The sequence below is a fragment of the Lathyrus oleraceus genome, chromosome 1 (genome assembly GCF_024323335.1).
Source record: "Lathyrus oleraceus cultivar Zhongwan6 chromosome 1, CAAS_Psat_ZW6_1.0, whole genome shotgun sequence".
NCBI classification, from domain to species: domain Eukaryota; kingdom Viridiplantae; phylum Streptophyta; class Magnoliopsida; order Fabales; family Fabaceae; genus Lathyrus; species Lathyrus oleraceus.
Window position 1 is genome coordinate 13,071,561 of NC_066579.1, and position 12,959 is coordinate 13,084,519.

The window sequence follows — 12,959 nt, forward strand, 5'->3', positions numbered from 1 at the left end:
GATTTTACTTTCTTCTCTTATAGAGTTCATATGGAGTTTTTTCAAGATTGGTATAATCATCACCCGATTGCTTACATAACAAGTTGGGCTTACGACGTCGGCCCCAAAAGTATTTTAGTAGACTTGATTCCCTTAACATTTTTCTTGCAAGTTACTCCAATGATCTATTCTTTCTTTCAACTACCCAATTCTGTTGGGGTGTTCTTGGTGTAGAAAAATTGTGGGAGATACCATTTTCTTCGCCAAAGTCTTCAAAGAAAGAGTTTTGAAGTTCTCCTCAATGATAATTTATAGTTGATACTATCTTTGATGATTTATCATTTTGTACTTTATTGACATACATTTTAAATGATTTGAAAGCTTCATGTTTATGAGTCAAGAATATAGTCCAAGTGAACCTTGAATAATCATCAACAATTACTAGTCCATAAGAGTTACCATCAAAGCTTTTAGTCCTTGAGGGATCAAACAAATCCATGTGTATTAGTTGAAGGGGTAATGAAGTTGAAATAATATTTTTTGGGTTTAAAGGAAAGTTTTGTTTACTTACCTTTTTGACAAGCATCACACAATTTATCTTTGATGTATTTCATCTTTGGTAAGCCAACAACAAGGTAATGTTTGACTAACTTGTTTAAATGATCCATATAGATATGAACAACTCTTTTGTGCTAAAACCATGCGTCATTGTTGTTGTTTACCACAAGACACTTCAACTTCAAAGATAAATCATCAAGATATATCATAAAACTTAAATATTTGGTTGTGGCCTTTAAGCATTCCTACAAAATAAATTAAAATTTGTTAGGTACCCAATTTGCTTTGGATCCTTGTGAGTTAATTTCTTTATTCACCCAAACATACTTTTCACTTGGAACACCAATGTTTCTAAATAGAAATTAGTTGGGGTACGACCCTTTGAATTATAATCAAAACACATAGAATCATTAAAAGATTTATTTCTGTTTGAATGATAAATGTTGTTCTTTACAAAAGTCCTTTTTGGTTGAAAATTCTCTTGAACCACCTTCTTAGTTTGAAACTTGTTATAAACATTTGTAGATTTTACAAAGATAGTCTTTTTTGAGTGAGGTTTGTCAATTTAGAATACATAATACCACTCCTATAATGTGTAAACCTTTTCTTACTTAAAACACTTTCCAAATCAATTTGGCATTTTTCATATTTTATAATCACTGGATTCAAATCAACAATTTTTATTTTAAGAGATTTACAATCAGTGCATATTAAATCCTTAACTTTATCTAATTCCATTTAAATGGAATTAGTTTTACTTTCTAGAGATTAACGTATGCCCAAGTTTAATGTAATTGCTTGAAGTGCATACGACATTACTATATATTCATTCTATACAAAATCAAACGATGATCATAGTACCATACAAAATAGTGGGGTTATGGTTGAAGTTGAATCCATGTACTTCTCTAGTGCCAAAGATAACAATCATGTACTAGTATCTAGAGCGTACTTTGGATTCATTGAGGAAATTATAGAGATTGATTATGTTTCTTTTAAAGTGCCTTTATTTAAGTGGAAGTGGATTGACATTAACAACTATGCAGAAACTGATGAATTAGGACTCACACAGATTGATCTTCGAAAGGCAACTTATAAGAATGAACCATTCATCATGGCAACCAAAGCAAAATAAGTTTTTTATGTCATTCATCCTTTTAACACTAGATGGTTAATTGTGCTTCAAGGAAAATATCTTCCCGATGAAAATCAAGATTTTGACTACGAGACCCCTTGCTTTGCAACACATGTACGTCAATCATCTGAAAAAATCACCCTTCAGTTTTTAAATAAGCCGACTTAATAATATAGGGCTATTACCTCAGTATTTAAATAAAAGCGAGATGTTATGTTGGTTGCGCCATCCAACTTTGTAAATAATAAAAATGTAGATGTTGGGGTTTGAACCCATGATCAGATAATTCACCCCTCGTTTTTTATTAGCTGAGGTGTTAAGTGGCATTTTTTCAACAATAAAAGCGTTATTTATAGTAGTGTATTTCGTTAGTCAAATTGGTCCTTGTCATTACATTTTTTGAAAAGAAACGTTAATTTCGCTCGCGTGACATGACAATAAGGAATTTGTTAATAAAATGAGTAAGCATATATATATATATATATATATATATATATATATATATATATATATATATATATATATATATATATATATATATATATATATATTAAAAAACTAGTATTTTATTTAAACTGAAGAGATTTTGTTTTCGGAGGATTAAAACCCTAGAAAATTGTTAATAATGTGTAAAAAATATAACACCATATTGAAGGGCATGCCATTAGACCAATGATCATATACTATTTCTAGAGAGAAAAATCATACTTTTATAAAGTCATAACTATGATGGAGAAGAAATTGGAACCTGAGAAAAATCACACTTCAATTGCTGAACTCTGCACTAGAAAATTAAAATCAAACTATCAAACTATAATGGAGAAGAAATTGGAACCTGAGGAAACATGTGGAGTTTGTAGGGTGGTGGTCCCTTTAATTACACTTTTAATATTAAGAAATGCACAAGATCTGCTTGGTTGTTTTCTCAAGCATATATGAGTGTAACACACCATATTTGCTTGGTTGTTTCCATAATATTAAATACAATGTTAAGAATAACACACACAAAACTAACACAATCATGTTCACAATTAGGGTTAGAATAACTGTCGAAGAGGGAAGCGATTGTTGAGAATGATGGGTCGGTGAAAAAATGGGTTAGGGATTGAAAAACATGTTTGAGGGAGATGGGTTTGTGAGAAAAATTGGGTTTTCATAGAGACTGTTGGTGAAAATCAGAGGTTTTCACATAGAGAAAGAATGAGAAGAGAGAAACAAAGAGAGGAAGAAGAGAGAGAGAGAGAGGTGTGAAGGCTAGAGTTTTTTTTGGAAGAGAGAAGAAGGTTCATATATTATAATAAAATATTCCATATCAATTAAAACAATTTCAGGCCAGAAACAATTTCAGACCAGCAAAATTAATATCGACTAGAGTGTCATGTTTGTCAAACTTAACAGATTTTAACAAAATTTAGTGAAAATGACCAATGTGATTAACGAAACTTGATTTAAGGGACTTAAAACAAACATTTATTAAATAAGGGACAAAAGTTAAACTTAAAATTAAGTTAACGGATCAAATGATGCATTGAGACAAAAAAAAATTATTTATCTATAGAGTTACAACATCATTCATAGCGAGTCATTAAAAAGTTGCACTTGAATTTTCAATAAATGTTGCAATTAATAATATAACTAGAATAAGACCCACGCGATGCGCGGTTGAAAAGTTTATTCGTTTTTTTATTGAATTTTAAATATATTAATAAATTATTTTAAAAAACACGATTACTAAATTTATATTACAATAATTTATTATGAATTGTAATTGAGACAATAATATGAGTTAATCACATTTTATTTTAATGGAAAATACACACTTATAAATTGAGAATGACATCCGTAATTAGTTTTGCAAATTTAAAAAACTATAAAATAATTTTTATTTTATTTTAATTCTCATGTCCTTTTAATAGTTATCTTTGATTTAAATATTTAATTTTAAGTTGTTAAAGGTGTGTATTTATTTCGGGTGTTAAATAAAATTTATAGTTTATTTGTAATTATTATCAAATAAAACTTTATTAGCTTTATAAAAAGTATATCTATTATTGTCAAAATTTAATTATCTAATGAATAAATGGTTGAAAATGCCAGTTCCTATAATAGCTTAATTTTTTAACATAATTTTTTTTAAAATTTTATTATTGGGATTGTAAAAATTTATTTAATTTTATCATTGATATCAATTTAAATAATTGAGGGTTCTTTTTTAAGATGTTATTCTCAATATTTTTTTACTATAATCTCTAGGGTCACCATTATAAATAAAAAGAGTAAAATATAATTCACTCTTTTTTATATATATATTTATGAAAATAATATATTTATTTAAGCTAGTAATTAGTTGATAGGTTAATGTATTTCTGACAAAAACTATTTTGAGATTAAAAATATTTTAAGTGTTCATTTTTTTATTATTTCAAATAAAACATAATTTTAATTTTAGTGTTCAGATTCACATGTCTATTTTAAATATGAAATTTAAGGATTTTTTTTTATCTTTTTCAAGGTTCAAACCCGTGATCTCGAGATATAATCCGCCGCTTCAGATTTTAGATGTGTCACATAGAATTATGTGATGACGTAGCACATAAGGAATAGAAGTGTTAATATGTGTCGTGATATAATCCGCCGCTTCAGATTTAATATATTATATAAATAGATAGATCTTTTATGATTTCAAAGAAAGCATATTTTATTTTAGTCTTTAGATTCACATGTCAATTTTAAATTTGAAGTTTAGGAGAATATAGATAGTTGGAATAATGATTGTCTTCTTAGATCATTTTTGTTAAAAAAAACTGTATTTCTCAAGGTTCGAACCCATGATCTCCAACAGAAAATAAATATTGTATTTGTGTATTTGAAAAGTGAAAATAAGATTTTAGATGTGCCACATAAGATTATGAGATGATGTGACACAAAAATAATATAAGTGCTAACATGTGTCGTGATGTAATATGCCGCTTCATATTTAATACTCCATTCGTTTTTTATTATAAGTCGTTTTTTATTTTTCACACGTATTAAGAAATGTAATAATTATGGTATGAAAAAGAAAAATTATGAAGGGTTTTACAAAATTGTCCTTCATTAATTATATTGGAAAGATAAATTGATATAGTTGAAAGGAGAGAGAATAATAAATACTTAAGGGCATAATAGGAAAAATAACATTAATGATTGATTGATATCATAAAACGACATATATTATGGTATAAAATATTTTTTCAAAGTAACTTATAATAAAAAACAGAGGTAGTGTATTATATAGATAGATAGATTTTTTATGATTTCAAAGAAAACATAATTTTAATTCCAGTCTTTAGATTCACATATCTATTTTAAATTTGAAATTTAGAGAAATATAAATAGTTGGAATAGTGATTGTCTTGTTAGATCATTTTTGTTAAAAAAATGAGATTTTTAAATATAATTTTAATTTTAGTGTTTAGATTCACGTGTCTATTTTAAATTTGAAATGTAGGAGAATTTATATAGTTGGAATAGAGATTGTCTTCTTAGATCATTTTTGTTAAAAATGAAAAGAAATCGTCTTTCTCATGGTTCAAATCTGTGACATCGAATAGAGAATAAATATTGTATTTGTCTATTCAAAAAGTGAAAATAAGATTTTAGATGTGTCACATAGGATTATGTGATGATGTAGCACAAAAGAAATAAAAGTGTTAACATGTATCATGATATAATCCGCCGCTTCACATTTAGTACATTATATAGATAGATAGATAAATTTTTTTTATGATTTCAAAGGAAACATAATTTTAATTTTAGTCTTTAGATTCAAATGTCTATTTTAAATTTGAAATTTAGGAGAATATAAATAGTTAGAATAGTGATTGTTTTGTTAGATCATTTTTGTTAAAAAAAATTGTCTTTCTCAAGGTTCCCGTGACCTCCAACAGAAAATAAATATTGTATTTGTCTATTTGAAAAGTGAAAATAAGACTTTAGATGTGTCACATAAGATTATGTGATAATGTGGAACAAAAGAAATAGAAGTGTTAAGATGTGTCGTGATATAATCGGCCACTTCAGATTTAATACATTATATAGACATATACATTTTTTATGATTTTAAAGAAAACATAATTTTAATTTTAGTCTTTAGATTCACATGTCTATTTTAAATTTGAAATTTAGGATAATATAGATAATTGGAACAATGATTGTCTTTTTAGATATTTTTGTTAAAAAAAGTCGTATTTAAGGTTCGAACCTGTGACCTCTAATAAAAAATAAATATTGTATTTGTTTATTTGAAAAGTGAAAATAAGATTTTATATATCATATAAAACTATGGGATGATGTGAGACAAAAAGAATATAAATGATAACATGTGTAGTGATGTGATCTTCCGCTTCGGATTTAATATATTATATAGATAAGTGTTTTACCTTCTTTATTTTATTTTATTTTAGGAGATATTACACATGAAGTGTTAATGAGTGTATTAGACATGGTGTAGAAAATAACGAAAATCATAAGGCAAAAAATTCTTCAAAACTTTTGCATTATGGAAATTCCATCGTGAGAAAGGAGGCTTGGGAGTGAAGCATTATGGAAATTTTAATTTGTCTCTTTTGAGAAAATGGCTTTGGATGCTGTTGGATGATCATAAACCCACACGCTTTGATAACATGGTTGATTTTGAAGTACATATCAATATTATCAGATATTTGTTTCCAATTATTGAAATTCATCTCTTTTCAATTATTCTATAAATTCAATTAATATCACACACCTTAATCTTATGCTAAATGAAAAACTAGCATAGTTGTTACCACATATATTAATTGTATAGTTACATTATTCTCAATAACTTTTAAAAACAAATAAATATTATAACACATGTATATTAAAATAAAATACCTTTATATTAATGAAAATGAAGGCTCGACGAGCAGTGATAAAAGTGTGAGAGAAATACCAACAATATAATTTCAAATACAATTATAATCTCTTAGAAGTTCCATGGTGTTATTTTTTTATTTTATTTGCTACAATTATACACATTTGCAAAATAAATCTATGCATCTTTGATACTTAGGAGCTTTACAGTTAAAACGATGACATTCTTTATCTGAAAGGCATATTTGAGCTCCTGTGATTTCAAGTTAGAAAAATGAATGTCATAATAATATGAAATGAAAAATCGTGTGTAAGATAAAAAAAAATCGAAAAAGTTGAAAAATAGACTTACCATTAGTTACAATAATGAATATGAAAAATAAAATAGCCATAACATAAACAAACTTGAGAATTTTTTACATATTTTTTCTTGTTTGGATGTAGAAATAAAAATTTGTACAATTGCTTTAAAGTGTGAAATAAAAATTCGATTTAGAAGTATTGTTAAATGTTTCTTCATGGTCGTTATGCAAACTCTAGTTTTAATAATTCTTCTTATTGTTTTTGTTTCTCTTTTATCCTTTCAAGAGAGACAATGAAGAAATTTGAAAATTATAAATTATATGGCAAAATGATGGAAAATTTAATCGTAGGGATAAAGCATCAATGAGGTGGAAAAACATATTTATTCATTCATTAAAATTTTCATATGATCAATGTTAAGAATAAAAAATATGAAGATTGTATGAATTGAGCAAAAGGTGTTTTCTTGCGATATATCAAATGCCTTAGTACTATAAATCTCTTATAGAGTCAAATCAAATTAATTTATATAAAAATTTATATTCACACTTTATTTAGACTTACTTATTATTAATTAGTTCATAAGAGAATCCAAGAAATCACAATGAATTAATGTTTATTAAAACTTAACACTTCATTAATAGATAAAATTTCTCATATTGGTACAAATTAATTTCTTTAATAGGAAGTATTCCTATTACTGTATTCAAGCAATTGATTTAACAAGTCATTGTCATCTCAAATAATAATAATACTTGACTGTGATTACTGTAACAATGCAATTTTCGTTATTTCACAATAGTTTTGTATTTGTTAAAAAAGTTTAATGAGGGATAATTTATAGTTATGCAGGACTAACAAAGATTTAGGATTTATGATGTGCTAAGAGCTCACCCATGTAAGGGTAGTGGAGAGCTCCTGTATGTGTTTCTAAGGGAATTTCATTATCCTTTTGCCCTTCTTGGAGCATAGTATATATATGGGACTCCTTGGGCCTGGACTAGAGACTAAAACGAGCAGTTTCCCCTTCCTTGGGTTAGAGGCGCATGTGTGGGAAGACTTGGTTATTTCTGCAATCGTGAGAAGAGCAGTTATTCTTTATCCCTTGGCCGATTTTTCATATGCCACATTCCCCATTAGATAAATTTGTGGGAAACATGGTTTGGTTGGGGCAACTTGGCCCAAGCCAAATACGACAACCAACTTTGGGCCTAGAGTGTATATTTGGTTTGGGCGGTTGTAGCGGTAAATTCATGACCACTAAGCTATGGATAAGCTTAACGTCAATAAAACCAGAGTCGCCACAACGCTTTTATTGTTTCCAAAGAAAAGGGAAAAGTACGAACAAAACCCAAAGATAAGAAGTTTTCAAATCAAAACTAATAAAATGGTAGAGATTACAGGTAAGGGGGTTGGTTACACAGAGGGAAGGTGTTAGCACCCAAAGTGTCCTAGGTACTCCTAGGGAGCCTTTTTTTATGTGTGCATATGTGTTTGGTATAAAAGACATTTGAGAAAAATAGAGTGTGGGGATGAGAGAAGAATTCATTGATTATATTTTATGTTTGACAAGACCTTCAGACTTGTGCCTACGTACCAACAAAAAAATGAGGGATCAAAACCTCGTAGTTCGTGGTAAAAATTTCAAAGTTGATGAATTGCTTTTAACAAAAATTTAATTGAGAAGGGCATAAAAGGCAAAAAAAAATTTGAATGAAGTCGTTAGTTCTTTTTGTCTTTTGAAATTTTTAGTCAATATGATTAGATTTACTTACAAATTTGATTTAAGAAAGAGTTTGACAATTCATTGGCATAAGGCCTAAGTTTCTAATTTCAAACAATGTCTAAGTTTGAAGTCACAAGCAAAGAAAGTTTTTGAAAAGGGGGGGGGGGGGGAGATTTTGAAATTTAAGAAGTGAGAGGAGATGAAGAGACTATCCTAAGCACAAATTTAAAAGTTAAGAGTTAAAAAGATCTGACCAATGAGATGCAATCCAACTGACAAGAATGTCATATAGAAAAACCACTTCCCATTTGGACTTTGAATTAAGCAATAACCAATAAGCAATTAGATAATATACAGGCATCATGAAGATTAAGGCATTAAATAAAGATGGCCACATCCAAGCAAGCAAATCCATAGCTAGCAATCTTCTTTATCTTCCCAGGTATCATATGAGTTATTCCTTGATCAACTCAGAAGAAAGCATCAGACACAAGATCAAAATAACAATTAAGCACAGAGAAAGAGTAGCATATGAATTCAAATAAACCCTAAGACTTGCATCAGATGAAGGCTCAGTTCACAATAACTTGGTTTCAAAATATTTGCATTGGCCAAGTCCTTTTTGCACAGGGAATGTTGCCTAATCCTAAGTCCAAAAGTTCAGATCAAGATCAACAGTCCACCAAACATTTTTTAGGGTTTTTGTTATTATTAGGTATTGTAAGGTCCTAAGACCACAAACAAAATCAAAACACACAAACAATATATACAATCACAAGATATGACTCAAATGAGCAAAGTGAAAATGACATAAACATAAACAAGTTAAATAAAATGTAAATGGAAATAAATAATAAACGACTGAAAATTAAATTGTATAAAGTAAATGACTTGAAAGTAAAGCAGTATTAATAAGAGTTAGTCAAATGTTAGTCAAGTGTTAGTGATGTTTTTTAATTAATTAAGTCATTCTTTGGAGAACACTCAATCCTTCATTCACAAGTGTGGATCCTTGAACCAAGACATCTTCCATGAGAAGGACTCCAACTTGGATAATTCACAAGTATGCCACTAGCTCCCATGAAAGGAAAAAAGGTCAAGGCTCTAGATAATGCCATGAAAAAGGGGAGGCTTACAATCCCACTTACTAGAATGCTATGCCTTGAGGGTCAAATTTAGCTCTATGTTAAGCAATCGTAATTGGACTTATGTAGAAGTCACAACTATCTGAGGTCGGGCAATAAAAATTTAGGTGTTAATGCATGTTAGAGATTTGGTATAAAGAACCAAACTCCTAAAACATACCACACACTAAAATAAAAGATCAAGAGGGATGAACATATCTCATCCATACTTGTATTGGTTCATCTGACACAAGGTCATTGATGAACCAATTAGCCTTAGGATATTTCAGATTTCATTGGTCAATGAAAGGAATGGGAGAGAATAGGGATGAAGATGAAGGGGTAGGGGAATGAGATAAACATAAATTGGTCATGGGAGGAATTTTATCAAATTAAAATCATTCATTCATTTTGAGAGATGAAATGTACATTTCATCAATCCCCTAAATTCAATTATTTTAATCCAACAAAAGTTAAATCAACCTTGACCAAGGCCCAAGCAAATAGTCAAATATCACAAGATCATAAAAATGGCTCAACATAATTTTTACACATTTAATAAATTAAAAATCAATTTAAAAATGCACTAAAATACAATTTAATTTTTCAAAACCTAAAATCTCTTCAAAACACCAAATAAATGGCAAAAATATTTATCCTAGGTCAAGCAAGGTCAAAAGACCTTAGACAAAAAATTTCATGATTTTTGAAAAGTCAGAAGTATTTTTAAATAATTAAAAATATGCACAAAAACATTTAATTCATGAAAAATATCAAAATTAATCCAAAAAAAATAATTTTAATTCAAAAAATGAAAGAGAAAAATATTTAAAGATTTTTGATGAAAGTCTCATATTTTTTGGATTAAAAATGAAATTAATATAAATTAAACAAAATAAAAGGATTAAACATATAATTAGAAAATAAAAAGAAATTCAAAAAAACAAGGGCCATCAGATCTCCCTCGTTAATTGAGGTGGCAGATCTGATGGCCAAAATGTGTGCTCCATCGTGTACCACAATTAACATGTGTACATGCGTGGTAATCAGAAGCGAAGGCCAGGATTAGAACATGAGGAGAAGATCTGATGGTTCAGAACATTGCCAACACATCACCGGAGCTAGGACTCCGATCTTCTTCTCCGGTGGACCTCACCGGACTGGTCCACCACCAACCACCATGGAAATAAAAAACAAGGACATTGATTTAAAGAAAAAATGCTTAGGAGCTCAAATCTGACCTCAATTTTCTCCAATTCCAAGTATATCAAGAGATACAGGGATTTGAATTTTGAGGATCATGAACTGAGTTACTTCGATTTGACCTCAAAGCAACTCAATCTTGTTGCATATATTGGTAGGACTTCAGCCAACCAAAAATCACAAAGAATAGTGAAGAATTGAGAGAGAATCAAAGAGATGAAAATTATGGAAAATCACCTTCGAGTGAGCTTCAAACTTGCTTGATCTTGCTTCCAATTGACCTTGGTTTGGCTTCAGAAGCTTGTAGGAGAGGAATGGAGGCAAGGAAAAGCTTGGACTCTTGGAGTTTCAATCTCAAAACAGAATGAGATTTAAAGCTCTATTTTCAAATGAAAACCTTCAAGATTATACTTTAATAGTGAGGGTTTGGATTGCAGGTTCAAAGCTTGGGCATGAGGTCCTCAATTCTGAGTCATGAGGGTTGTATTTATAGCTAATGCAATTCATTTCTACACACTTCCAAAATTTTCCAAATTTAGCAATTTGCATTGCATGCTTGCATGGGCGTGTGATAGGCCCATCAAGTGATGTATTCAGGTCCAAAATTGCTTGTGTACAATTCTGAAATCATGTCATGTGGCCATGCATTTGAAATTGGAGAGTGAAGGTGACATTTATCCAAATGGACCTTTGAGAAGAACCTATGCACAAGCCCTTCATTTCTTGTCCAAATGCGATGATCTTGGACGTTTTTGGAAATATGAGATCAAGGGGAACAAATTTCATGTTGAACACTTTTCCATTTGAATCATGATAAATTTTGAGGTGGAAGTTTGAAAAATCAAACATATTTGAAAATTTTCTAAGTACCAAGTCAAATGTTCACTTCTTCCACCTTGAATAACTTTTGCTATGGACTTCAAATGGAAAACGTTACTTCATCAAAGTTGTATATATTTCAAACCTATTAAATTTTGTCACGAATTTTTCCTCATTTGGATTTGGCGTGAAGGAGTTATGCATTTTAGAAGTTGAGGAAAATCACGTGTTCAATGGTAATAGCCCAAAATAACCTATAATGTTTCCTCTTGGCACATGCATTTAAAAGTTGAATTTGAACTTCTTACAAACATAAAGGTTGATAAAGACATCTTTAATTTGATCATGGAACTTTAATGGCTTTCATATCATAAAAATTTAGCAAGTTATGGTCCTTGGAAGTTGACCTCCTAACTAGGGTTCAAACAAAATGACCTATAATCTTTCACCATAAAAAAATGACTTTTCAAGCAAAACCAGCTCTTGACTTAAACATGAAAGTTGTTAGGAATGTCATAAGGAGGAACTTTGATCTTGTAATCATTTTCATATGACAAACATTGTAGGATATAGGGTCTAGTGAACCCCAATTTCGATCAGTTGACTTTCTCTGGTCAACCACCATGAACCAACTTGCAAACTTGACATTCTCTTGATATTTGGGACTCATGGAGGATCATATATGTATAATATGATGTGTAATGAAGTATACCTTGAAATATTTGATCAAATGTTGAAGAAACTTGTTGAGGAAGTCACATAAGATACCTAGATGAATTAGGGTCCCAAGGCTAACAAGCTTCAAACTCTTGATGAATTCTTGATCAAAATGATATGTTAAGACCATGAGGATCCATATATTATATATAGAGTCATTATGAACCATATATTGATTAGTATCCTTGCATTTAGGGTCTCAAACCCTAGATATGAGCTTGATGGAGCATGGATGATCACACACACTACCTACAAAAGCAACAAACTATACATTGACATATTTTTGGTATTTTGGTTAGTAAATAATGAAAAAAAGTATGATACAATCAAATGTGCTTTGTGACCTCTCCAAATGCAAACCCAATGAATGAGGGGTAAGGAGGATGCCAAAGTGTGATCCCAAAGCTAATGCATATGATGCAAAATATGTTTAGGAGAGGAAATAACTGTTTGGTACCTACTTTATTCTTTCTTCATTTGTGGTCTGTGAGCCTGCACGACCTATTATTTTTTATTTTTC